Source organism: Grus americana, chromosome 8 (genome assembly GCF_028858705.1).
Source record: "Grus americana isolate bGruAme1 chromosome 8, bGruAme1.mat, whole genome shotgun sequence".
NCBI lineage: Eukaryota > Metazoa > Chordata > Aves > Gruiformes > Gruidae > Grus > Grus americana.
Window position 1 is genome coordinate 18,919,901 of NC_072859.1, and position 26,381 is coordinate 18,946,281.

Consider the following 26,381-nt stretch of genomic DNA (forward strand, 5'->3'; position numbering starts at 1 on the left):
CTATCCTATCCTATCCTATCCTATCCTATCCTATCCTATCCTATCCTATCCTTTTTGCTTGCTGGGCCAGTTTTCCACTGTTTTGCCTAGCTGAAAGAGCTCAGGTCCGGGAACAGCCAGAAGCAGGAGACAGGAGTGTGCAGTGAGGGGTGCACAGTTGTGAGCAGATGGAGGAAATGAGCTTTTCCTTTCTCAATAGCAGTAACCAGTGGGATCAGCTCACCGTGTAACATGTCACTTCACCCGAAACAGCAGATTCACCTTTGACAATGTTCAGGTGCAGCAGCTTTGTTTCTAACATGCTCATAACTGATGCAGATATAATTACTTTTCCCAACATATATTATCAAATTGAAGATTGATGTCTGATCTAATGAAGGGGGTTAGTAAAGTTACTTTGTGTTATCTCTGATCAAGAATGAGAATGCTCATATTTTTCCCAGGCACTTTTTTGAACAAGCTGATATCTGACAGCTTTTAATTGTTTTCCTCTTTTATGAGTGATAATGATCAACCAAATAACAACCTGCCCAAAAAGAAACGCTTTATAAAAAAACACCTGAATGCTAGTGCTTAAAGGAAATGGTAAACTTTGTTTTAAGGAAATACCATATTCAGGGAACTGACCTCAGGCTTATGCTCTGTTGTTCTGAGATGGGCAAGGTTATCTAGCTACTGCACTGGACAAATCCCTCATTTAACATACTTCAGCCTGAAGTACATTTCAATAATCAGACTGTGGACATTTCTAACTAGGTTTATAATACAAAAGCTGATGGAAGGAACTCTGCCGAAGATACAGTTATAAGAAAATGCCAGAAAAGCGCACCAAATCTAATTATGCTCTGAAGAAGTAGTTTTATTTATAGTTTTGTTTTGTGCCTTGAACTTTGGTAGCACATCTTGGAACTATATTCAGACTACTTTGAATTTTAATTTATTCAGTCAAAAGCCAGGCCAGCGTTGTTTATTGTGTGGATTATATTCATGCTTACTGAAGAATTCACTAGTACTGAGTTTCTAATTAGTGTTTTTAATCTATGCAGTGAGATGTTTTGCATGTTGCCTTCTGACCACTGCCCAGCTGGAAATCATTTCAACTTTCACAGGCTTTTGGTAGTGAAGACTAAAAATTTTGTAAGGTGCATGCATGCCTAGTACATTTGCATAGCTCTTATCATTATGTTAGAATATTTACTGGAAATATATTACACACTTCTTATTTCCTGAGAAGGTCAGTGATTTGTGGGATTTCGTCCTGTGGCACTGACTGTCTGGTCCAGTCGTGCATGAAAACAAGATCTATGGCACAGAAACTCATTTAGGTAGGATAAAGCAGACTCCAGAATTCTCCACAGCAGAGTTACAATTTTGGGGTGTAGGACAGCTTGTATAAACAAACACTTAGCTTGCTTGGGCTGCAGTTCTGGCTAGTCTGGGAGAGAGGAAGAGAAGCAAGTTTCTTCAGTGCTTTCTTCAGTGTTAATCAGAGGTTCATTTGCCATGCTCCTAGGCTTGGGGAGAGAGGCCAGGCGCATGTCTCATCCAGGTACATCAGAATGAACCTTTTCTATGTTGTAGCCATGTAAACAAAAATGTTTTACAGCTTCCAAAATGGCTTACTTTTTATTGCAGAACATAGTGATATGAGATAATAAATTCAGCTGCCTGCTTTTTGTTGATACAATGTTTGAAATATTCTTGTCCATAATAAGGACAATTGTTTTGTCATCATTAAGCTCCCTGCCATTTTTTGCAATAATGTAAAGTCTGCTATGTATGGGATTTCTGTAAACAAAACAGTGCTTAGTTTTAAGAAGTCTCAATGAACAACCATTAGACTCTTTAACAAGATGTTTTAAACTTTAGAAAAGTTTGACTTTTACATTTCCCAGATGCCTGCTTTCATCATTGCTCTTAAAGTTCTACTTTAATGTCTTTGTTGTGTTTTTGGACATTTTGATCATTCCTAATTTTAGCATTTTGGGTGAGAATTAAATAGTAATAATTTATTATTTTCTATAACTGTTCATTGTATGTGTGATGACATAATTTTGCTTTGCTATATATAGGACTGGCTATATTGCCTTATTTTACTGTGTGCAAATTCAGGTTCCTGCTTGAATTTCCTTCCTAGTTTCCCAGGTTCTTTCACAGGCAAAGCTCTCATCATAAGTGGAAACTGATTGACCCAAGGGCCTAAAAACTTTTTTTACCTATAAAAAAGATGCCAGAAGAATGCAGCACAGTTAATGTGGTGATTTGTCTTTGCAATTTATTTCAATACCTTTTTTATCTGTGGCAGCACTGTGGTGTGTGCGTTAATGTAGTACATTTAAACATCAGCAGATGGGGCCCTTGTTTCCTTTGAAGAATGGTTTGTCTTTGAATTTTATTTTTTAATGTCTGTGGCAAGAATGGATTTTTCTTGTTATAACATATTAAATTAATGTAGTCTTTGTAGCAGATAGGGATCTAAACGCAGATCAGAATGGCCGAACTTTAGTGGGAAGCGAGTATTTCCAAATCTAACAGGACATCTAATTTTCATGGCTGGCTCTTATTTCTGTAACTGACTGAACAAAAACCTCTGGTTTGAACACCTCCGAAATTTTCTAAGGTTTGAAAACCAGCTATCTGCCTTGTGGTTGAATCCATCTTTCTACTGTATTTCATAAATCTTTCTATAGGTAAAAGAATAAAGCAAATTTCTATGTCTTCTCCAGAACAGGCAGCACTTTTCAAAGTTATTTACAAAATGCAGTTTCCCTTCTCCCAAGGTGAAATAGCATAAAGGCTGTATAAAAGCAAAGAAATAGGCACTGCAGAAGCAAAGCAGAAATCAGTGTAGAGACTAATGCTTTCTTTTAACTGTTGCATCTAGGGGAAAAGCACAGGAACATGCAGCTAAGGGTAGCATATCTCTTAACTCAATTTCCTTGCTTGTGAAAGACTTGAGTTATAAGTGGAATGGGCTGAATATTTGAGTACGGTAGTTTTGTTTCTAAGCTTGGTTGTCCCCCTAACTGATTCTGTTCAACCTAAAATACATGCATTTTATTTCTAAGTAAAAAATTGTATGGAAGGCAAAGCAATATACTCTGATGCCTTAACCAATCTTATGAATGTATTACAAATTTATACTTGCATTTTGCAAATAGGTGTCTCGTAGTTTGGAATTACTTTTTCAGAGTTGTTAATCTCTCTGATCTAAATAAGAACTTTATTTGAATGTGGCTTTTTAACATAGTGTATCATAGAGGGCAAATCTTTCCTATTATTAACTTGAAACACCAAAATTGCTCCTTCTGTGCCATTCTAATCTGTCATGTCAAAATGACTGCTGCTTGCTTATGCCAGCATCTTCATGTGGTACAAATGTGCACTGTCTTATAGACTGCAGGTTTGTTATTTTGGGGAGCAAAGCAGAATAACTTAATACATTAAAAAATTCAGCATATCAAGAAAACACGCCATGTTTGAAAGATGAGCACACAGTTTGCCTTTGTTGGATATTTTACCACTACCCAAGGGTTGATACTAAGGGTTAAAGTCCTGCTGTTTCAAAATTGAAAGCTACATAACATGGAGACAGTTATTAGGTAACGCACATCAATTTGGTACTTCATTTATTGTTGCTTATACATAAAATTGACATTGGTGCAGCCATGATTTACACTTATTCTTTACTTTTACGTATGAGATTTGTTATTAACGTTAAACACATTTTCAGTATCTAATGGTGCTTGCCATGCAAGGCCTGTCAAAAATTATTGATATTTTAATAATAGTTTTTTAGCTCCATTTTTTTCTAGAGGTATGATTGGTTTTCCAGAATTCAATGGAGAGTGAACTTCAGGAACACTTTACTGGTTGCTCATTTAGCTGATTTGGGTACATAGCTCATAAACAGTATGTCCCATTGAAAGATCACCTAAGCTTACCATTCTGCTTGAATTAAAATGATTTTATCAGCATCATACGGTATAATCGGAGCATCTTAATGCTTCCCTGTATTTTATTACTGATTTTCCCCTATATTCCCATATATATTTGTCTGGATTGGTCCAAACTGTTCTGTTCTTTACACAGATAAAATATAGTGGGAAATAATCTGATCAAATCATCGCAGTTGTACTGGACTTTTATTGGTGTAATTCCCATCAAAATTTTGTTCCCTGCAGACGTTGTACGTGGCAGTGCTTTAACTCAAGCAGGAAAAATTGACTGGCACGCCACATCAACTCTATTGGCATTTTCTTCCAAAATGGCAGTGGATTATTTTTTAGGTAAGTAAGAAAAGACAATTTTATTGGGCAACAAAACACTCAGGAAAATATTTTTCTACATAGTACATTTCTTTCTGTACACATGAAAGGGAATGTTTTTAAGGCGTGCTTACAGTATATAAAGAAAGAGAAAACTTTTAGGTTAACTATGAACTATTTCTTACACAGCGTATTAAGTAAGTAATGTAAAGAGATCCAAGGATACAGTACAGGTGTCTAATTTAAATTATTATTGTAGTGGCTTATTGATCTCTTTACTCAACACACTTATTTTTGTATCTCTTTTTGGCCATATGTTCATAATGCAAATGATCAAATGGAATCTCACTTCCTGTTGCTCAAGGCAGAAAGAAAAGAGGTTTAAACCTTTGAGTAGGAGGAAGGGAGGGAAAGAAACTTAACTAAAAGGGAGGTTACTTTCTTTAGAAGTAGGGAGCTCTGCTTTAGTTGGGAACTGAGATAGTGCAGCTGTTTAGAGCAGCTTACATCTTTGGAAATGCTAATGGTCATGATTTGAGTGTCATTGGAAACTGTTCTGTACATTGTTAAGTATAAAAAAGTTAGGAAGGAAGGGAAGAGGGTTTGAAGAACAAGGCCCTTTTGGAGACAAATATCTTATTTACAGTAGCTTTATCTAGGAATTTCTACACATATAGGTAAGAAGTAATAATCATTACTAAGCATCCATGAGACTATTTATCTAATTGTACCTAGTGGATCTTCTAAATCTAGAGTTTATCTTGCAGTTTGGTGCTCTTTCTTTTTTTCTGTTAGAAATGAATTAAAATCAAAATGTGAAATAAAAAAAAACCCTGAATTGTGCAGGTTAATCTTAAGGCTTTCTCTGTAGCTCTTTCAAGGGAAGTTCTTCAGCGAATTTTTGTAATGGATGTTCATTTTGGGTTCTGTCTTCTTGCAAGGCCTGCACAGAATACATTGAATAAAAGTGATAAATAATTACCTTTTTTTTTCTAATTTGATGAGCAGGTCTGGGTGTGGTGGAAGTGTTCCTGTGTGCTGGTTTTCTTGCTAAAACATTGTAAAAACCCATGCCGCAAAGCATAACAGTGAAGGGTTGTCTGACATCACTCAGTATGGGGTAAATTTTGGAGATGTTCCATTCTTTCTATTTCTGAGGCTGTAGCTCTATGAAAAGGGCGGAGGCTTTCGATGAGAAGCGCTTTTGTGGGATTTCCTAGAGGAGAGCACTATGCACTGGTGATGAAAGAAACTCTCAGACACAGTGGGTCAAGAAGGGAACCTCCTCCAGATCAGAGTTCACACCTCTCTGCATCTCTGGACCTTTAATGAGGGAAGGTTGGACACACTTGGTATATTCTTTTTATTCCCTGCAAATCTCGTTTACCTTAGAATTGTATAAAAGGGACTAATAAAAGAAAATACATATTTTTATCTACCTTTTGGAGCATATCAGCAGAGCTGGTTGTGCTTAGAACTCTTCCCCACAGAGCTTGGATGTTTCTCCAGATCAGGAGCTCTAGCAAAACTGGTGCTGGAGCTGACATTTTCATTGTGTGTCACTGAATCTAACAAAATGTGGCAGGCTTGAATTCCAGCATACTAACACCCTGCTCTTACAGCTGGATTTAGTCTGGAGAAAAGGAGGCTGAGGGGGGACATTACTGCTCTCTACAACTACCCAAAAGAAGGTTGTAGCGAGGTGGGTGTTGGTCTCTTCTCCCAAGTAACAAGCGATAGGACAAGAAGAAATGGCCTCAAGTTGTGCCAGGGGAGGTTTAGATTGGATATTAGGTAAAATTTCTTCTCCGAAAGGTTTGTCCAGCATTGGAACAGGCTGCCCAGGGAAGTGATGGAGTCACCATCCCTGGAAGTATTTAAAAGACATGTAGATGTGGTGCTTAGGGACATGGTTTAGTGGTGGACTTGACAGTGTTACGTTTACGGTTGGACTTGATGATGTTAAAGGTCTTTTCCAACGAAAATGATTCTATGATTCTATGATTCTATGATTTTAGGTAGCACTTAGCTGTGCTCCTGAGGAGCTCAGCTGATTCCCAGGGAAATCCGTTCAAGACTGCAGAAAGTTTGACATTATTAATTGTAACTTGAGATTGTCTGACTTAAAACTTTATGTTTTAAAACTTTATTTACACCATGGTTTCTTAGCTTGGTTTTCACCACAGTGTTCTAAATGAATAATGTTTGATGTTTCACAATACTTTAAATTAATAGATAACCATTTACAACGTTAACACTATCTTAATGAAGATTTTTGCCTGGGATTACAAACAGCTGCTGGAAATACAGTTCATCTATCATTTATAATCTTTTATTAAATTTGCACCTGGCAATGCAGCTATAGTTAAAAGTCTGTTAATTATGAGACTTGTATTTGGGAGGCCTATAAGTCTCATTTCCAATCGTATCAGGCTAGAACGTTGTATGCAATCTTTTCACTAGAGTGGACTTTTTTCTCCTTGAGTGGGTCAACATTTAACTTCTTCCCTTCTCAATAAATAGGTAATTACTGAAGAATTACCTGAAGATGCCAAGTAAGAAAAGGGTTTGGGGTTTTTTTTTTGCCTTTTTATCCTCCTCTTTCTGAAGCTGCCTTTGCCTGGAATGGAAAACCAAATAACAGAGATGAAAAATAAATGATTTAACATGTGTAACTTTTTTCATTTGTGAATTGTCTGTGAGCTGCTTTTGATTCTCTCAAATGAATTTGCTATTCAAAATTATTCACCAAATACTTTATCTGAATAATTTTTGGTCTGGAGATTGTTGGCAAGCAGATTGTTGCATGTATTTGAATTTCTAATTTCAGATATCACTCTGTATATGTTGATTAGATGTAGTACCATTTATGTTCCCTATTTGGAAGAGAAGGTAGTAGAACTCTTAAAATCAGATTTCCAAGCTGAATGCTGGTGTTTGCAAGTTCAGAATTATCAGTGAGTACATGGTTTCCAAGTGGATGGGCTGGTGACTGCTCCTTGAGTGTAAACTCACTTAACAAAGTCTGGTGCCTCTCTCAGAAACAGTTCTGACAGCAAACCACCACAAATTCACACACACACAAAATATATATATGCGATAGTGGGCATATTTTTTAAAAAAGTATTAACTTAGCTTGACCTTATTTTATTAATGTTTTTAATTTTTAAGATCCAGTAGAGTGTACAGATTGCCTTTCTCAGGGAGCTGCCATTGTCAGGGAAGATCAGGCTGGAGGCTGGTAGGAGGATTGGAACAGCGTACAGGAGCAGGACTTGAAAGGGAAAGCAGAATATTTCATAGTAATAGAATAAATAAACCTGTCAATTTAGGGGCCACATTAAACTGCATTATTTTAGGCCGACAAATCTAATGAAGAATCTAGGAAGGATGGATGGGCAGAGAGAAAGATGATTCAATGTTTTGTTTTTATGTAGCAGTTTCATACAAACTATCTCTAACCAGCTTACCAATAATGAGATATTGCTATGTAGAACTCAATACAATAGCTTTTACATTTGTCACACAGGAAGACAAGACAATATCTTGAAGAAAGAGAGATGGAGAAAATGATGAGGAGTATTAGAGAAACGGTACAAGTTCTCTTGTAGGGAGAGAAACAGAAAAGCATAGAAGAATGGCTAAGAATGAGAGGGGATAATGTGCACAGTGGAACTAGAGCTGACCTGCTGGATCATCTAGTCTGACATCTGAAATATATCACAGGAGTGCTTGCTAACTTAAAGAAGTTGTTGGCTGGCTTTCAATAGGAGTTAGTCATCCAGCTTTTGCTTAATTTTGTGACTTTGAAAATTCATGTTATACTGAGTTTTGGTAACATTTCGTTGGTTTTTTGCTACCACAAATGCTTCATCTGTCTTTGTTGGCACTGTATTCCGTACCCAATGACTGGATTAGATACAGGCAAATTCTAAAGAGAAAATTCAGGCTTGATTTAAAAATGAGTAGTGATTTCTTAAGGAGGACCAAAGTTTTTAACTAGATGGGTTAATACATTCTTGTGAAAGAATAACTCCTAATTATTAAGTGTCGTACTGATCTGGTAGAAAAGAGGTGCAGCGGCCTTAGGAAGCAGGTGTAGTCAAGTGGATTCCCAAACTAAGTCCAGAAGAAAAATTGTCACTGAAAGCATATTTTGTTTTGCTTTAATAAGTAACTTGAGAGTGATTGTGGTTGTTGTCACACTTCTGGATTGGAAAGAGTCTGTAACCCTTTGGACATTGCTGATATTTAGAGTGACAGAGCAAAATCATAGAAGATACTACTGTATTAAGTAATATGTATTGAGTAATACATACTTACTTTTGAAAACATGATTAACAGAGAGGGACTAATTTTGACAGTTTCTGCTGGGGAGTAAACAGGAGACCTCGAAGAGAATTATGGAGAGGGAACTTTAAAGGGAATTTTGGAGAGGGAAGGAATGTTTAAGGCTCAGGGCTGATTTCAGGAGTTTTAATCTCATCAGTAGGGTAAAGATTAACTGTGGCCTGGCTTTACATACCCATGCAACTCCACTGAAGATGAAAGGAATCGTGCTGACACAAGTAAGCAGAATTTAGATCCTTCTTACAGTAAGGTGGCCAGTATAGTAGATCATCCCCCTAAAATCCAGTGCAGCACTGAAGCTTGCGCTTTTTCATTTTTTTCCTAGCTGGACTCACTGTTCCACTAGAGATTGGGTTTCACAATTTGTATGCATTTTTTTAAAAGTGCACTTTCATCATAAGCCTCTTTTCTTCCGTTCCATATGTTCTTGAAGCTTTTGAGATCTTCCTAAGCACTTTTGTGAGTCTTTTTATGTACCACTAGTTACAGCCTGATTGCTGAATGTTTTGGGTGAATATTTACAGTTTGGATGAATAGCTGAAGGTGCACCAAATGGCAGCATTCAGAGGTATTTGACCAAGAATGATTGACAGTGTCTGTAACTACTTATTATGTCAAGGCTTCAGCTCACCGATTGATGGGAAATGATGTATAATAAATTAGAATGATCACACATCATTTCCCATCGATTGAAATGCCAAATCCTTTGATGGAGTAATGAGTTATGGCCAATACTACTCACTGTCTTAGTGGGAGATTGATTGCATATCCCTTCATCAATGTGATCAAACAACTAAGGAATCCAAAGTACACATGTAGCACACAAGTTCTACTGCATTTTCAGTATAAAGAGAGACTAATACTATAAAGTCAGTGTTGCTTCTGTGGTATTATCAGTGCTACCTGGGTATATGTGAAACATTAATAAACCTGAAAATGTGGCCAAATTTATTCAATGCAAACACTGTAAAGGAACATAAACTGATTCCCTCTCAGTTTCATATACCAACAGAAGACTAGGGATGAGATTGAACTTATCAAAATCAGTTACGCAATAAATTAAGAAAATCCTAACTAATGAAAACTCAGTTCTTGCTTTAAATTTTTCCTGAATTGCATGTCCTTACAGAAATTAAACTTAATTTGCTCTGACTGAGGAAAGAGTAGGTAGAGCTATATCTCCAGGAAAGTAGATGGCCCCCAAGTTAGTAAAAGGAAAGGAAAGTTTCTAACAGTCTACTGAGAAAATCAATTGCTTTAGAATTTTGTATTTTTCTTCCCTTTGAGAAGGTTCTTAATCTCCATATGTATATTATAAAATTAGTGATTTGTACCAGCTAGTCCCTCTATCCTTCTCTCTCAGGGAAGATACTTCAGTGCAAACACATCCGTACACATATTGAACAGGATTTAAAAGGCTGCACCATAGTATCTTGTGTCTATTCCAGTGTGTTATTGCTTATATACTCAGTGTTCCAGACATTCAGTTTTACTTCACATATAGCGGTACGCTCCATTAGCAAAAAAAAACCCAGCAGAAAACAATGGCTAACATGCAAGATAATGAAGCTGAAGAAAATATGATCTACAACAAAAGAAGAAGAATAAGAGCTTTTTCTTGAGCTCATGGATTGAAAAGAGGCCATTTATTTTTCTTCACTCTTCTTTTCAACTACTGAGAAGTGGATGTAGTCTTTCAGTGATGAAGACTTCTGAAGTAGAAAGTAGATAAGTTCCCTTAGGGAAGGAATTGCAATAATTTTCTGTATTTAAATGTTATTTTATAGGTGCATAAAAGCTGGGGTTTGATGCACAACTGTTCCATGTTGACTGTGAGAGAATGTGATGATGAGGAAATTTGGACTTGTTATGTACTTACGTGAGTTTAAAATGTTTTGTAGATTAATTTTCATGAGGAAGAACTATATTAAAATGACTATTTCTGGGTTACAGTTGCACAAGAAGGACTGGTCAACAGAGCAATGACAGCAGTATGAGATCAATAGATGGAAGCTAACTTTAAACCAGGTATTGTTGCTGTCTTGCCATAACAGCATGAGGCTTAATGTGGGCCAATTAACCCTACCTGTCATGAAGATTTTGCAGCAGGCAGTCACTTTCAGAGTGCTAGAGCAAGACAGCTATTGAGATTTGAGCTAGCTAATTTAAGCTCTCATGAGCATCTACACAGCACTGCAATCACTACTCTTACAGACTATGTAACCTCTGCAATGTGAAAGCAGTGTGGTCACGCTGCAGTACCGAGGCTGCAGGCAAGTATTTGTAAATTAGGAAATGTTGGAATGTAGGTTGCTTGTGATACTAAAATTTTGTCTCTGTATGCATATTCACTATGGTAGAGCCTTTGATTACATGATCACCTGCTATGTTTTTCTGCTGACTTCTATCTCATTCAATGCATAGGTAGCAATCATAGACAGCAGCAACTTTTTAATATCTTCTTCATGGAAAAAGCATAATTCTGCTGTTACATGGACCTCAAACACAACTACCCTGGGCCCTGACGAGAATTTGAAACCTGAACTTTTGTTCTTGAAATGTGATGAACTTCAGGACTAAAGGAGTACACAGCCTGCTTTCCTGGCATGATTTGCTTAAACTGAGCTAGGTCAGATGGGTACCAGAAAGTGGTCCAAGGCATCTTTCTCTCTCCTCTCCATCCATCCATCCATCCGCCCGCCCACCCACCCACCCAGAAAGGCTGTCTGTCATTGGAGTTTCCAATATGTTATGGGCAGTTGTTCAGTTTCTTTGGCTGGGCATAGCCCAGCTGTAGATTACAAACCATGTTGCTCTGCACATAATGTTTTGACATTCTGTAATTGCTGACTCTCCAACAGAGACAGGAAAAACCTTTCTTTTTCCAGAAGTTTATAACTATGCAAGACCTAGGCAGAATATACAGTGACAAAGAAAGGATAGTTCTGTGGGTTAAGAACTTCCTCTCTGTCCCACTTCTAAAGCTTTCTGTAACAGTGACATGATTAAGTTTATTATAGATGCCTCCAGAAAACCTTAATGTAAAGAATTCTAGTAGCTATTACTGGTGACAGCAGGACAAACTTAAAAAGGAGCAACTATTTAATAGTTAAAGAATTAACTTTTAAGAACTGATTCTGTATTCACATAACGTATGTACAGGCACATGAATAACAGAATTTTTAAAATTCAGCTCTGTATTAAGATTCAAACCCAGTATTTCACTTATTGCCATTTGCCTTTCATCCATTTGCTATGTTAGAAGCCATTCTCCTGCATTACTCATTAGCACAACAGCAGCACAATGTACACAGTGCATAGCCAGCTCTTGAAAAATATATGCCAACTTCCAAATTCTTTTTTAATATTTTTTATCTGTGAGGAATGGTTAAATACATGAAAATTGGTAGAGTCACTATGCTTTGGTTTTTTATACCCCTGTAAGTCACAGCAAATTTTGACCTCAGATGTTTAACTTGCCTCCCATGAAAATCAATGTGGTTGGCGCATCCAAGTTCTCATTTAAATGTACATTGAGACACTGAAGTACTTTTTATAAAAGTGAATTTTTGACCAAGTACAGTAAATTGTAACAGCTTCTGACCCTGTTACAATAAATACATAATTTATCACAAGTACTCCACTAAATACAATTTTTCTGAAGTATCTTGGAGAGGTAGTTACTTGCTATGCATATGCAATTGCCACTTTTTAATATTTAAATATCCTCGAAGTTTCACTTTTTTGTTCAAAATGGGAAAGGCACATCAGCTTTCATAGCTGAATCAAAATCAATGTTAAATAATTACAAATGAAAAAATCATCTGAAGCTATCCAGCATGTATTTTTATACATTATCTCAGAAGGTCAAAACTAAGATTGAGAAAACAGGCATGAATACAAATTGCTTTCCCATATTCAGGTTCCTGTGGGTTCCTTTTGTTTTTATGGATGATTAAAAAAACTTCAATGATAGGGCTGCAGGAGGACAGCAAGTTCCAGAGCACCACACAGCGATACAAGATTCTGGAGAGTTGTCCTGTTACCAGGCTCCCCTTTGCGCAAATGCCATGGAATTCCTGCCAACTCACAGTATTATTAGGGTTTAATTAGCACTGAGAAATACATTAGAATGCTTTGAACTTTGGGATAGAGAAAAATGTATGAAAATCTCATAAGCAGCTGAATGTAAGGAAAAAGTTGGGATAGATTTAATTACCATGCTATTATTTAGGTTACCAAAGAAGCCAAAGATCTGATGAGGAAAACACAATGTGATGAATTAGCCAGGGCAGACCACTGTGTTAGTGAGGCCACACTTCTTTGTCTACATTTCTGCATATCTCTGCCTTAAGAATTACAGGTAATTGAGGACAAAGAAAATGAGAATATTAATCACACTGCGTACTTTTGGTCTTTATTAGTCCTACTTGTATTCCTCCAGTGCTTAGAAGCCCTAGCATAGATACCATTTCATGTATTTTATATATGCTACAAAGGACAGTCCCTGGCCTAAAGAATTTACAATCCTATGCATGAGCCAAGGCATCCCAGATGGGTGCAGGCTGATGCAAGTACAAGAAAATCATGAGACCATCTTGTTCAATAGGGTAGACAGTGGCCATACCTTAACAGCACCTTTATCATTGCCCACCAGTGTTCCCATGTAAACATTAGGAGAATGTTTAGGCAGGGGAGAATGTTTAGGCAGGGGATGCTTTATTTTTGCAAGTTTTTAAGGTAGTACCAGCTCAGACAGATAAAATGCTGAAGTGCTTGTTTGAAAATTCATCAAATCCGTGATGAAGCTGTTTTTCCCTTTCATCTGATTCTCTGATTCTTTTCGTGGGAATAAGGAAAAACAGTGTCTTGTGTCCTGCCAGCTCTCTATAGTCTACCACTGAGTCTGTAGTGTTTTCTAGGCAATTGCTTGGGAAAGCATAGATCATTTACAGATGAAACCTCTCAGTTTTCATTACTCAATAAAATGCACACAGACAAGTTACGCAAATAACAGTACCTTTAAAAGCATTTTTTCAGTGCTATAATGATGCTGAAATTAATTCAAGTGATTTTATTAGAGATAAAAATTATTGGAAATCCTGGTTTCTTCTGTGATGCTTCTGAAACTATACCTAAGTGAAACATTTTTACTTTAGATCCAGAAATAAAAACTTCTGGCATTGCTCATCATTAGAATTTTTCCCCTCAGGCTTTGTCTTTATTAGCAGCTTAAGAGTATATTTAGCACTGTCATATGTGAAATCTCTTCTGTTTGCTAAACTAATATGGGATAAAATGTCTTTTTTTACAGTGTTACTCATTCATTATATAAAAATGAAAGAAACTACTTCAGTGTGTATGTAGAACTACTCTCTATTTTTATGACAAAAGGGAGGTGACAATACACATCCCTTAGGCACCCAGGGGTATTATGTAAGAGTCATTAGTGTAATTGATATCCATATAAAGAGTGTTGTATCAAACATGATTAAAATGTGCAATATATTACAGAGGTTCCAGTGTTCCAGCTGCTTTGTTATAATCCTTCTTCTGATAGATATGTTTCTGCTTCCTTGCGAAAAAGTAAAATTATTTCAGAAGAAAGGATCTTTTCCTTCTTTACTAATTTAAGGCACAATTTCTAAAAGGCCTATCTTGTCCTATATATGTGATTTTCTCATGCACAACGTGGTGAACATTTACTGTATGTCCACTCACGCAGTAACAATTTAATCAAGAGAATTCCTTGTTTTATGGAGACTTTTTATTAGGGATCATTTCCACAGACTACTAATAGGCTTTACCAATTCTTGTAATAGAATAAGATAGTCTCTTGATGGCATGCTACACCTTGTCAAGAAAACTAAACTCAGAAAATAGATTTTAGGTCCGCTTACACCTCTTTTACACCAGAATGGTATTGCTGCATTTATTGTCCTGAGAGACAAGGAGGTGTACGCTTCTAGCGTTTCTAGAGTTTTAACCTTCCATTCTTATCTTTTTGTTTGTTTCTTCAGTTGTTTTTTAAGGAAATTTTACAGTATTTTTAATATCTAGTTTTAAATATTGTTTCCATTTTCTCAGAATGTCAAACAAACATCTTTCTTCAATGCTCTTTAAAGACATTATCTCAATGCAATTTTTCAGTAAAAATCTTTTACTAGAAAGCAACCCCTAAAGTAAAAATCTTCCCATTTTCAAATGCTGGCCAGGCAGAAGGTGGTCGTCAGATAAGAGGCAGCCTGCCTAGAGTTCAAACTGCAGGGGACCACAGTCACAGGATAAGATTTCCTATGGCAATAGCAGTTTCTAATGGATGACCAAGCACAAGTTTTCCACATTAATCTCTGCCCCAAACTTGCTAGTCACTGTAGCTCCAGCCCTGCAGGGTTCTTTAGCTCATGCTAGCACAGTCTGCGCCTTTTAAGATTCAGGGTCCCTGAAATAGTGTCACACAAGACATATTCTTCCTTCTGTGTCCAGTTTAGATTGCAAGGTCTTCATTCTGTTCTGGTTATAGGCACTGAGTCCGTTGTTGCCAAGGGAAAGCACAACATTTATGTGTGACTCTCTCATCATGTTTCTTGTCAGAACCGTCAAAGCTTAGAAATAAGCCACTGATAATGGTCTTTTCTTGCTATCCCTAAATTAATAGTTTATAACTGTACCAAACTTTAACATCTTAGCTGGCATTTTCCACAACAGGCATCTGTCCCAAACACAATATGTTTGAAGATTAAGCTCTAACACTTTAGTAATTTCCAAGTAAAAGGTTATCAGGAGACAATTTCTCTGTCTGCCTGAAGAATATCCTTGCTTCTTGAAGAGCTCTTTTTCTGCCATGGGTGTTGAAATTTGGCAGAGTTATGCTGGTGTGAAAATTTATCCTAAATATGTTCCTGTTACATGTAACTGAAAAACTGTTGCTTCTACAGGCTGAGTAGGGCCTTTTTTTTTTTTTTTTTTTTTTTTTTTTTTTTTTGCTATTTACGTTCCTTGAAGAATTTGTCTGCACTGAACATGCTATGCTCCAGGCCTAGGGATGCTGAACAGAATTGTCCTCACACCTCCAGGTATGACTGTGATGCTGGACATGGGAACTTGCTGTTGGGACAATCCAGCAGAACATGGAGAAAAGACTCGGAAGCATGAGAAGTAGAGGGGAGAAGAAAAGCCGAAAGGTACTGCAGAGGAAATGAGATTTGAACTGAAGAGGATGGGGGTTAAGAAAGGGAGTGCAAGAGTAGCAGATATATGTCAGAGCAGCAAGGAATAGATTGTGTTTGGAGGCAAAAGAACAAAAGGTAGTCATACTGTGAGAAGCTAGAACTTCCTCCAGAAGCCTGGATTTGAACCCAAGCGTCTTGAATTTCTTCCTGCTTCTGCCATCAACAAGTGTTTGGTGGAGCATGTATCTCTCTCACTATGCCATCTAAATGCAAGTTAGTTCAGAGAGGACTGCGTCCAGTTGCTGGATTTTGCCTTAAGGAGAGGAAAAGCTTTCCCTGGCTAATGGAATAACGTGACCTTGCTGCCGCAGCCACCCCCTTTCCCAGTTCAGGTACAGGGATAGGATTGACAATATTTGTAGCATGCAGGATTTAGTTAAGTTTGATCTGCTAAGGCTGAGTTCATACACACTGCACTGGCCTTTTTTCCAGGATGCATATTCTGACTATTCAAAGTTTCTTAAAATTTGTGTTTTCCAAAGAAACTGTATGCAGATTTGCCAGGCATCTGTCATACAATATTTCCTGTGTGCAAATATATTCAGAAGTAGAAATTATTATTCCTGAAAATCATGAGGCTATCATGGGAGACATGCTGAAAATATGAACAGTAGAAGGGGAAACCTTCAAAAAGGGAACAACAGCATCTGCATGCAATGACTGTCAGCAAGAACTTTTGACACTGCCATGTCTTATAGCTTGTAATTTTAACTCAGAGTTAAATAATGGAATGTTTCCTATGCCTTCAGTGCAAGGTGGTTAAAACCTATACAGTAAATACATATTTATATTGTTCGCAATACTACGTAAATAGTGAGTTTGCTGTAGGAGACGACAGTGGTATAATAGCAACACTTAAAGTATGATCTTTCCTTTTACATGAGTGGAGTTATTGATTATAGAGAACCTGTTTTACAGCCAGCGCAGTGACTTTCCTGTGCAGTAATTGTATATACGCTGCAGTTTACTACGGACATATGTGATTGCCTGAGACCAGTATTGCCCTCTACTGTGGTAACCTAATTTCAAATCAGGTGCTTCTGGTTTGCATTATGAATAAAGTAATACAGCAGTGCTGCACAAGAATGTGTTTAGGAAAAGAGTGGAAGCTTTCATTCTTGTTGTTTATGCTAGTTTGGCATCATGTTTCTTTTTGACCCCAGCTCTAGTCAAATTTATGACAACACTTGTAGGGGTGAAACAAGCAATCTGCAGGTCAGGTTCAATGGAGACAGAACCGGGTAAGTGCACTTACTATCTTGTAAGCCTTTATTACTAAGTGTTTGTTTTCAAGAAAGAGAAATCCATGCTGCCCAGCTTCATTGCAAATTCCGGACTTTTTAGAAGATGACCAAGCAAGAAATTTCTATTGGCCAATAGAATGAACAGTTTATCTTTTAGCAGTGGCCTTCATTCAGACAATATTTCTTTCTGGTTTTGGCCTCCTGATTAACACACAAGTGTACAGTCTACAAGGAAAGACTGCTTTTGTTGGGTTTTTTTAAGCAACACCAACATTTTGCCTATCCCAGTGCTAATGCATGCTCCCGTTGGGGTTCCGAGTGTTTTGGGCACACAATAGGGATTGCATGTCCAGATGGGTGCCTTGAGAATCAGCCTGTCCCTGTGTTAGGTGACATACCTTTCACAGTCGAGGAGAACCTGAGCTTCACACGCATGAAAGTGTACACCCTCTCTGGACTTAGAAATCAGGGTTTGAGAATAAAACAAACTGGAATTAAATTGGTTTCATTTTGAATAGTCAAACCCCATAAGACTTTAATACTTGGGTGTATGCTGATGAAATACCATGACTCTAAAGACTATTAATATTCATAGGAAGTCTGAAATAATTCATGACTTTCTGGAGTAATGTTAGATGATGTACGATGGTAAACAGTATCATTTACACTGAACCTTAAAAATTATTGACAAAGACAAGTTCCTAAACACTGGCTAAACCTTGTATTTGTTGTTATGATTTCTTGGTTTTATACTTCAAGCAGATTTTCAATTAACTCCACTGTATTCAGTGTAATTATTCATTTATTATAGTCAGTTTAGATATGGTAAAGATTAAAGGAGTAAAACAAATCATTTCAGTGACATAGGCTAGTGATACATTGTTATTATTCTGATTTCTTTGCCTCTTGCGTAAGGAAGATTTATAGCATCCATTTTTGAGTGATTCCTTGTTAGCATGTATTTTTATGGGTATTTATTTGCTAATATAAAGTGTTTTGATAAAGTAAGAAGCTATCTTCCTCTCTCGCCATTCCTTTAGGAAATATCACCATTCCTAGAATAAAAGAAAAAAGATTGTAGATTTGAACAGCATGCATATTATACATGCAATAAAATGTACTTGTCTATTAATAAAAAAAGATAGATAATATGATGCACCGCTATTCTAAGATAACTACATGTGTTCGATGTTGAGAAATTAATGGCACGAAGCAGATGCTTTCAGTCATCTAGGAAGTGTGGTTTCCCAGTGTACTGCAACTGCATGCCCTGCAGTGTGTCATCTCACTTATAAAGGGGTTTTACATGTTTATAAAAGTGTGTTAAATATTGGTAAAGTTTATTTTATGCATTATGCATAAAAGTTGTCATTAGGATTTAACAAAGCAGCTTGCAGAGAAAGATTAGAAATAAAATCTCTGTATACAAAAATGATTTGGATGGTTTAGCTAGATGGTTCTGACTTTAAAAAATTAACATTTCACTTACTGTTCTCAAACATTCAGAGAAAGGAGAAAAACAGCACTAACTGAAAAGAGTGAAATATATGTTGCTATAGCAGTGCCTAGTAGGATCACTATTACAGAGGTTCTTTTAGTATTTCCATTATAAATCCTCTTTATTCAGTGTAATATCGTGGTAATTTCAAATCACATTTGGCTTTAACTTGGCAAATAATCTGTCAACACAGAAATTCAGTTCATTTATATGTATGCATGCATTTATTCTTATATGTGCACAGACTATATCATGTTCACACATTGCTGATGTATAGATTTTAAAATAAGCAATGATTCTAAAGCTACTTGTTTTTTGGTCCAGTTTTCCTAACCATCAATTTAAAAGGAGATTACAGATGGGATTTTCAGAAGCACTTAGCATTGCCTTAAATGGTCGCATTTGAGTTAATGGTAAAATTCCTATGACTTAAATTGCAGTAAAGTTAGGTCAATGCTGTTGAAAATCTCACCCCATCTTTTCAAAATATGTTTAGGGGGGTCTAGCTCTAGGCGTGTGGTGTAAGTGACTGACTTACAGGCATAGTGACATTTTAGTGGAACTTCAAGGAGATTATTCAGAGCTCTTTTGTGCCTCTGAATGTTCCCTGACTAGATAAAAAGCCTAAAGCACTAGTCTAGGCACCTATATTAGATGTTTAATTGATTCAGTTGGGGGAAATTGTTTTCCTCTTTAAAAACAAACTTGAAAGGATGCTTTTATGTTGGATCTAAATAAAGAGAAAAAACCCATTAGGAAGTGAAGGATGCCACAAGTAAACAACATGGATGAATGTCATGGCTGGAGTTATATGGCAGCAGTGTAAGTATGAGAGGTGCAGGTATCAATAAGCATATAGAAGAAACTCGCTGACAATAAAAGAAGGCACACTTTCGGCAGCCATACTTTTATTTTTTATGATGTTTTATATTCTGAATTTTTTTTCCAGTTGGATAACTTCCTTTTTGCTGTACTTTCCTTACCTACATGCATCTGTGCCTAGTTAAGATGTTATCTGTCAGGTAACTTTATTTATCTAATTTTTACAAGTTAGGAGAGAACTTCTCAAAAGATACAACAATATAATTTTGAATCAAACTAGTCCCTGCTGATTCTGTAAATAGATATGGTGGTAGCTAAAAGCATAACACCAGAGAAAGAGAATTGTTGGAAGTGTTTAGTTAAATGTCCAGAAGTAGTTGGGGACTTTTTTCTCTGGGTAAGCTAGAGCACTTCACTTCCATTTATGCAAGAACAGTTCCTGTGTTAAAAAACTAAACCACAGAAACAAAAAGGCAATTCTAGAAAAGACCTAATTATTAGTCAGCGTATTAGACGAGATCAGTGTTGCAATGTTCTTGGCCTTTATCAAACAGGGCATCAATTTGGAGGTGATTCTTTGAGCTTGTAGCTTTAGGCTATGTCTGTAAAGGTTCGGTATTTCTCTCAGGCTCCTGGACTAGCCAGTACAGCTGATAGTAGCTGTGGTCACCACACGAGTTTGTCTCGGGGCTCTGGCCTGGACGCTGGCATGGTAACCTCACTGGGGTAATTATGTAGCATCATCCTAGGCAAACTGCTGCTGACATGCCAAATGACAGACGTAGTGATTACTAATTGGGTAGCAGTACCTCTGGAAACATGGATCAGGATGGCCAGGCCTGCTGTGGTTTGGGATTTCCTTTGAGCCAACTGCAGTCTTCTAACCAAGGCACTTAAGAATGTGCTTTTATGCACACACCCAATTTTGTTGATTTTAACAGAATGTAAGCAAATCCAGAGATAACTGGGTGAGCAAAAGAGGAACCCACATACTTACTTAAATACTGAAAACGAGGTTTGGCTCTTTTTAGTCAGAAATTGGAGGAATTAGGCTTACCACCCACATTTTGGGTGGTAGGCTTTAACAATTCAATTTTTTTCAGCTGACTCGCACCCAGAGGCTGGTAGGTGTTCAGGGTTCATCACAGTTACAGATTTGCTTTCAATTAACAGTTATTCAGTACTGTTGCTATCTACTACTGTTACTGTATAAAATGTTAATGGCTTTCATCTCACTTTCCTGAAAGACAATCAAAGCCGATTATTTGATGAGTTATGTGGCATCACTGAGCTCTCACATGTTGGCTTTTGCTTTTTTTGAGCATTTCCCTGTTATTCAGAACTTTATGTTTAAATAAATGGGAATATTTTAAAATATTCTCAGAGCAAGGACATTTGGTATGTAGGCTGCAGTGGATGACATGTCGTTTGGTCTGAGTTTGTAATCTTGCATAATACAGGACACCCTAAAAGGTCTGGATTTAACTTTGTACTTCCTGAATGGAAGACTCTCTTCTGTCCCTTGGGTTTCACTCCTTGGTAAACTGCAGTGAAATAAAGAGCCAGGGTCAGTCTTTCCTGCACATATTGCAAGTTTAAAACAACCTATGAACATAATTAATGAAACTTCATTTTTCCTTAGGATCTTAAAGTATATTGTATCATCGCTTGAAATTTCACGTTGGTTTCTTTTGCAAAAGATCAAAAATGTTATATTGGTAAACTTCAAAGCAAGAAGTCTTGATAAAATATTTGCTACCCAAGAGGCTATTGAAATACAGTTATCACAGCTCCAGATGGCTTTATACTGGGGGGGGGGGGGGCGTGTCATGAAGTTTTGTACCTTTAGAACACCATTCAGATCTAATCTGAAGTTGCTACTGGCTAAACCTCATGAGCCTAACTGCTCTGTGGCCTGCAGAAAGCATTCAAATCCAACATTCAAGCCCAGTGTCTGCCACTGTTCAAGCCCAATTTCTGCATTAGCTACTTACCATTGGCCACTCCTTGCACTTTCCCAGGGACCTCCAATATAATTAGTCTCAAGGGCTGCATAAATTACAATTTGTGTGGGATGCCACATTGCTATGAATTTCCATGGAGCTGAGTGCCTGTCACCCCGCAGAACACTGTTGATCTTCAGAAAGTGCTGTTCTGACTACTTTGCTTACTTTTTACAGCAAAGTGTACTTGCTGAAACTAGGGGTTTAGGTACCTTTCAGGAAAGTCTGACCTACAGGACTAGGTGATAGTGGTGTCTGTATCACAGAACCTTTCATTATCCTGGCCAAGTACAGTATAAATATGCAAACCGAAACATCTTCACCATCCATGCAATCATTTATTCCTTTTGTGCTGTTATCAAGAGACCAAGTGGGGGAGGAAATTTGCCACATGTGTTTCTGTTTTCATGTTTTCTGAGCAAGAAATTACAATGCCTGGTAAATGGAGCAGGTTCTTTATACTCATTATGGACCATTGTGTGGAAATGCTTTGCTGACTTCAAAGGAACACCCATAAATTTGTTAGATGTGTTTTGCAAAGTGTATATTTGGCCCAGAATGAAAATGATTACTACAAAAGAGATTTCTGAGGAGTAAATGGGAGTTATATGTTATTTGGTCTCTGGAAATTGCAGCTTGCTGTTTGATCTGACCAGTGGCATAGTAAATGAGCATGTAGATGTTGAAGTGACACAGGCTCGGCAGGACAGGATGAAGACAGAGGGACTGTGCTAGTACTTGTTTACCTGTAGGAAGTTTAATTTTCTTATTTCTCCACCCCCCCCAGAATATCCTACACTGCTTTGTTCCTCAGTGTATATGAAGTTTAGTAAATCATTACTGGTCTTTCTGTATGATTTAGGATGGAATTTCATATGCTTACTAGATCAACACTTGACACAATGGAAAAACAATGGGTACATCGGTGATTTTTCTGTACTTTTCTGATGCCTTGACCCTCGAGATTGCTGAAGGAAAAAATATCTTGTATAAATAGAGATAACAGCGCCAAATTGAGTAACAGCTGCTGAAGAACTGCTCCACTAACCATACTGTAGAGATATTTCATGTTCTTGCTGTGTTTCTTCTTTGGCCTGTTCTGCATAGTACTCATGCACTGAGATCAGGCAAGCTAGGTTTTGTGGTGATCTGAGGAGCCTCTGATGACAAGGACATTTTCAGCCATGTATTAAGATAGTCTGTATGTCCCCTTTGCACTGCTGGCATAACACAAAAGGAATGTAAAAATATCTGAAAGTGATGTTATTTTGGTCTGGTTTTCATAAAACAGAATTGCATTCTCTGCTTGAACCATTCTATTTTTATTTTTCATTTCTTAGTTCTTCTGCTAATCAGAGATTTTTGTGTTTTGCAAAAGAGAGGAACTTGCAGCAATCAGTGTTGTGTCTTGCCACATCTTTTCTTTGTGAAGTAGAATTATTGCCTAACAAAAAAGCAGAGATTGTCCTCAACTACTATAGACTAGGACATCAGCGGTCAAATGAAATCTTGGCAGCTTGCTCTAGAAAAGGCTACCTAAAATTCTGGATCATTTGTCTCCCCCATCATCACACATCTTATATAAGAGCTGGTGATCCTTACAGACTCTAAAAAGCAGAAGGAAACAGGTTGGTAAAAAAACCGACGTGAGTACATTATGCAATTGTTGGGCATTAATTTTGATAGTATTATAATCACCTTTCTGATTGCACCACAATAAATAAAGACTCAGAGTCAAAAATAGCAAAATCTATTTTTTGTCTTTTTGCCAGCATGGATGTGTGAGAATGATTTTATAGAAACCCACGACTAAGGGAAGGAAGTGATGAGGTGAAAAAGGGCAGATACTGATTCTGCACCAGAGGGTACTGATTTTAACATTGAAATACTGGTTTTCATGTGATGCTCGAGAATTAACATTTTTTGAGGGATATTAACAGTGTGTGACTAAAGTTAATACATCTAAGTGCATCTTAAATCACACTCCAGTAAAACAAACGTTAACTTCCTATGTTTACATATCCATCTAGTGGGGTTAGTAACAAGGTGAAGACTAAATGCGGCTCTTCTGATTAGAGAACAAACCATTCTCACTACCAACAGAAGGAAAAGAAGGATTGTCATAGGTTCATGGTTGTGTCTTAACTGGAGTATTGCGCCCCTGTAACAGCAGTTTTGGTTCCCCAGGCCATTTCCATCAACATATCTAGCAAGAGACATCTTGCCTAGTTCTGCATTCTTCCTTTTGCAGACACAAAATAATAAGAAAATCCAATACATGTGGGCAAAAGAAGCTGCAGCCAAAATGTGATACTCTTGACTGTTTCCAGCAGAATGTGTAAGCTTGCAAATCACTGCTAGATCAGGCTAGGGTGACCCATGGACAGAGTTTCAGGCTAATATGTAACTCTTAAGCTGTTGGACTGTAAGGGGATAGCTATTGTGTCTCCACAGAGTGAATATGATTTGTCTGTAGTACAGGAGCACAGTAGACTTATATGAATTACAATGAACGGTATACTGGGAACATTACGGGCTTTTGCCTTGTATCTACTTTTGCCTTCTATCTAGTAGGTGACGTAAATGCTAAGCTATCATCTGTTGAATTAAATGGAGTTAGGATTGCCTCATGGTTTATATTACAGACCACCTACCTGATGTTAAAACACAGAAATCAGTAGCAGCATGAATGACTCAGTGAGCAAAGTTGCTATTAAAGCATTTGTGCGTAATGGTTTCTATCTGTAATCCATATTACATGATGATGAGAAAAGTGAGGTGAAACAGAAGATTAATGAAAACAATCAATGGTAATTTCTGTGCTTTTACTAAATAAGAGTCAATTTATAGCTTCGGTGTTGAAATCAAAGTAATGTTAAGTCTTAAACTAGAACCAGGCCTATGGTACTGAAATGACTCTGTCTGCATATTGGTCTCTTAATCCACCTGGAGTGCCTTCCAGGGCTGGAACATTTTTCAAAAGAGTCAAGTTCTCCATAGCATGTTACTTTATTGTAGGAAAGGAAAAATATAGTTATTGTAACAGCAACAGCACCTATCTCAGAAGTAGCTGATATTATTTTTCTGTCTGAAATCTGCAGTAAACTGACTCTAGAGTTCCAGAAAAATGCTGCAGAAATATATTTCTTATTTAATTTCTACTGTTCTTTCAAACCGCGGTTTGTAGAATGCATCTGGGTGTACAGCTAATGACCCATGAGCAATAAGCAACTGTTTAAGTAAAATGCACTATGAAAAAGCTTTTACCAAACAGCATTTTAATATTTTAAATAGATTTTCCATTGCAGACTCTTTGTAACTGGATTAGTTCTCTGATGTGTTCTGACAGAGCTGTTGTTAGGGATACTCCATTAACTTTGTCTGTCATCTTATTTTCCCCAGTATCCAGCATAACACCCTTATATTTCATAATTTGTATTGCTATCAGTGCTGATTTGTAAATGTGCAAATTATAATTAACAACGGCCACTACTTCTATTAAATATTAAATCATTCTTGCAGCCTATATTTTCCACAGCAGATGGAGCCCTGCGGTATGCAAATAGACTTTCCTTAAGTAGTCAGCAGTTTTTACCAAAATTTTGGCTTTAAAAATGGATTTTTTTGTTTGCTTTATGTTTTCTATAGCATATAGGTTAATATTTATTCACTGCAGATTCCCTTTCTCCCCATAAGAATTTCATGGACTATTACATTCTAGCACTGAGGTTTTGTTTCACTTCATTAATAGCTCCTTAATCATATCGCCTGCTTGTAAAGTACAAACGCTTGTTATTTGTACTTATGCTGCAGTATTGCATAAGAGGCATTTAGTTATATTTTAATATGTATAGCAGAAGCAAAAATGCTGGGTACACCAACATAGTTTTTAATTTGAAAACCAATCTACGTGCACAGTTTTTTTCCCCAGAATAAGCAAAAGCATTTATGATTTTATATTGTGTCTTAAACATTCCATTAAATGTCATCAGCTGATTCAGGAAAATGTATTGCAAGAATACTAGAGAACTGTAAAATGCGTAAATGTAATGAATGCTCAGGACGTAGACGGGATTGAAAGTCCAACATTTATCAGGTAACTATAAAACAGCAAGAAACATTGATAGAACATTACATTTTTCTAATATGTAGTACCTTAAGCATGAAACTCTTATTTTTGGTGTTTACTGCTGTGCTGTTTTATTAAAGAACACTGATCCAGAATTAACACAGCCTTTCTAACATCGAGAGAAATCTGAAAGGCAAGCAGTGTTATTCAGGAAATGGTTTCGCTATCCACCCGAGCAATTGCAAATGAAGATTTTTCAAATGATCGACTCGGAGATTGTATCCTAAATAAGGGCAACCCATTTTTTTCCCACATTTTTAAATGGACACAGGAACATAGAGCTCAAGGACATTAACTGCCACATTAACCAAAGAGTAATGAAAACTTCTCTGAAAGAACATTTCAGTGAGCTGAAATGGCCTCGGCAATATAGAAATGAATTGTAACAAGTTAGGGTCTTGTCTTCCTGCCGTTTTAGTAGGAGTTGGAATTAGCATCCTAAATAGGATCAGCAGTAGTAAGCAAGTGGATTGGAGAATCCTGGAATCCATGCTGTGAATGCACATTGGTAGCGTGATACCTCTTATAACTCTGAGGTACCATTTACTCATAAGTATTAACCTATTTTAAGCTGAAGTTGTAAACGATGCTGGAATAGAATTCTGGGCCAGATTACCAGCTAGTCTGAGTGGGAGCAACTCTGGCCACCCAGAGCCTTTACATCTACATGGAAGGTACTTTTAGGTACACTCCATATGAGGAGGAATTCAGATAACGGGGCAGGACCTGGTGCTAACTATTTGGGAACAGTTATTGTAATTCAAAAGATGTTATTTGCACAATGAGAAGGTAAAAGACATGTTTCCTGTTCATCCAGATTTATCAGCTTTATTGC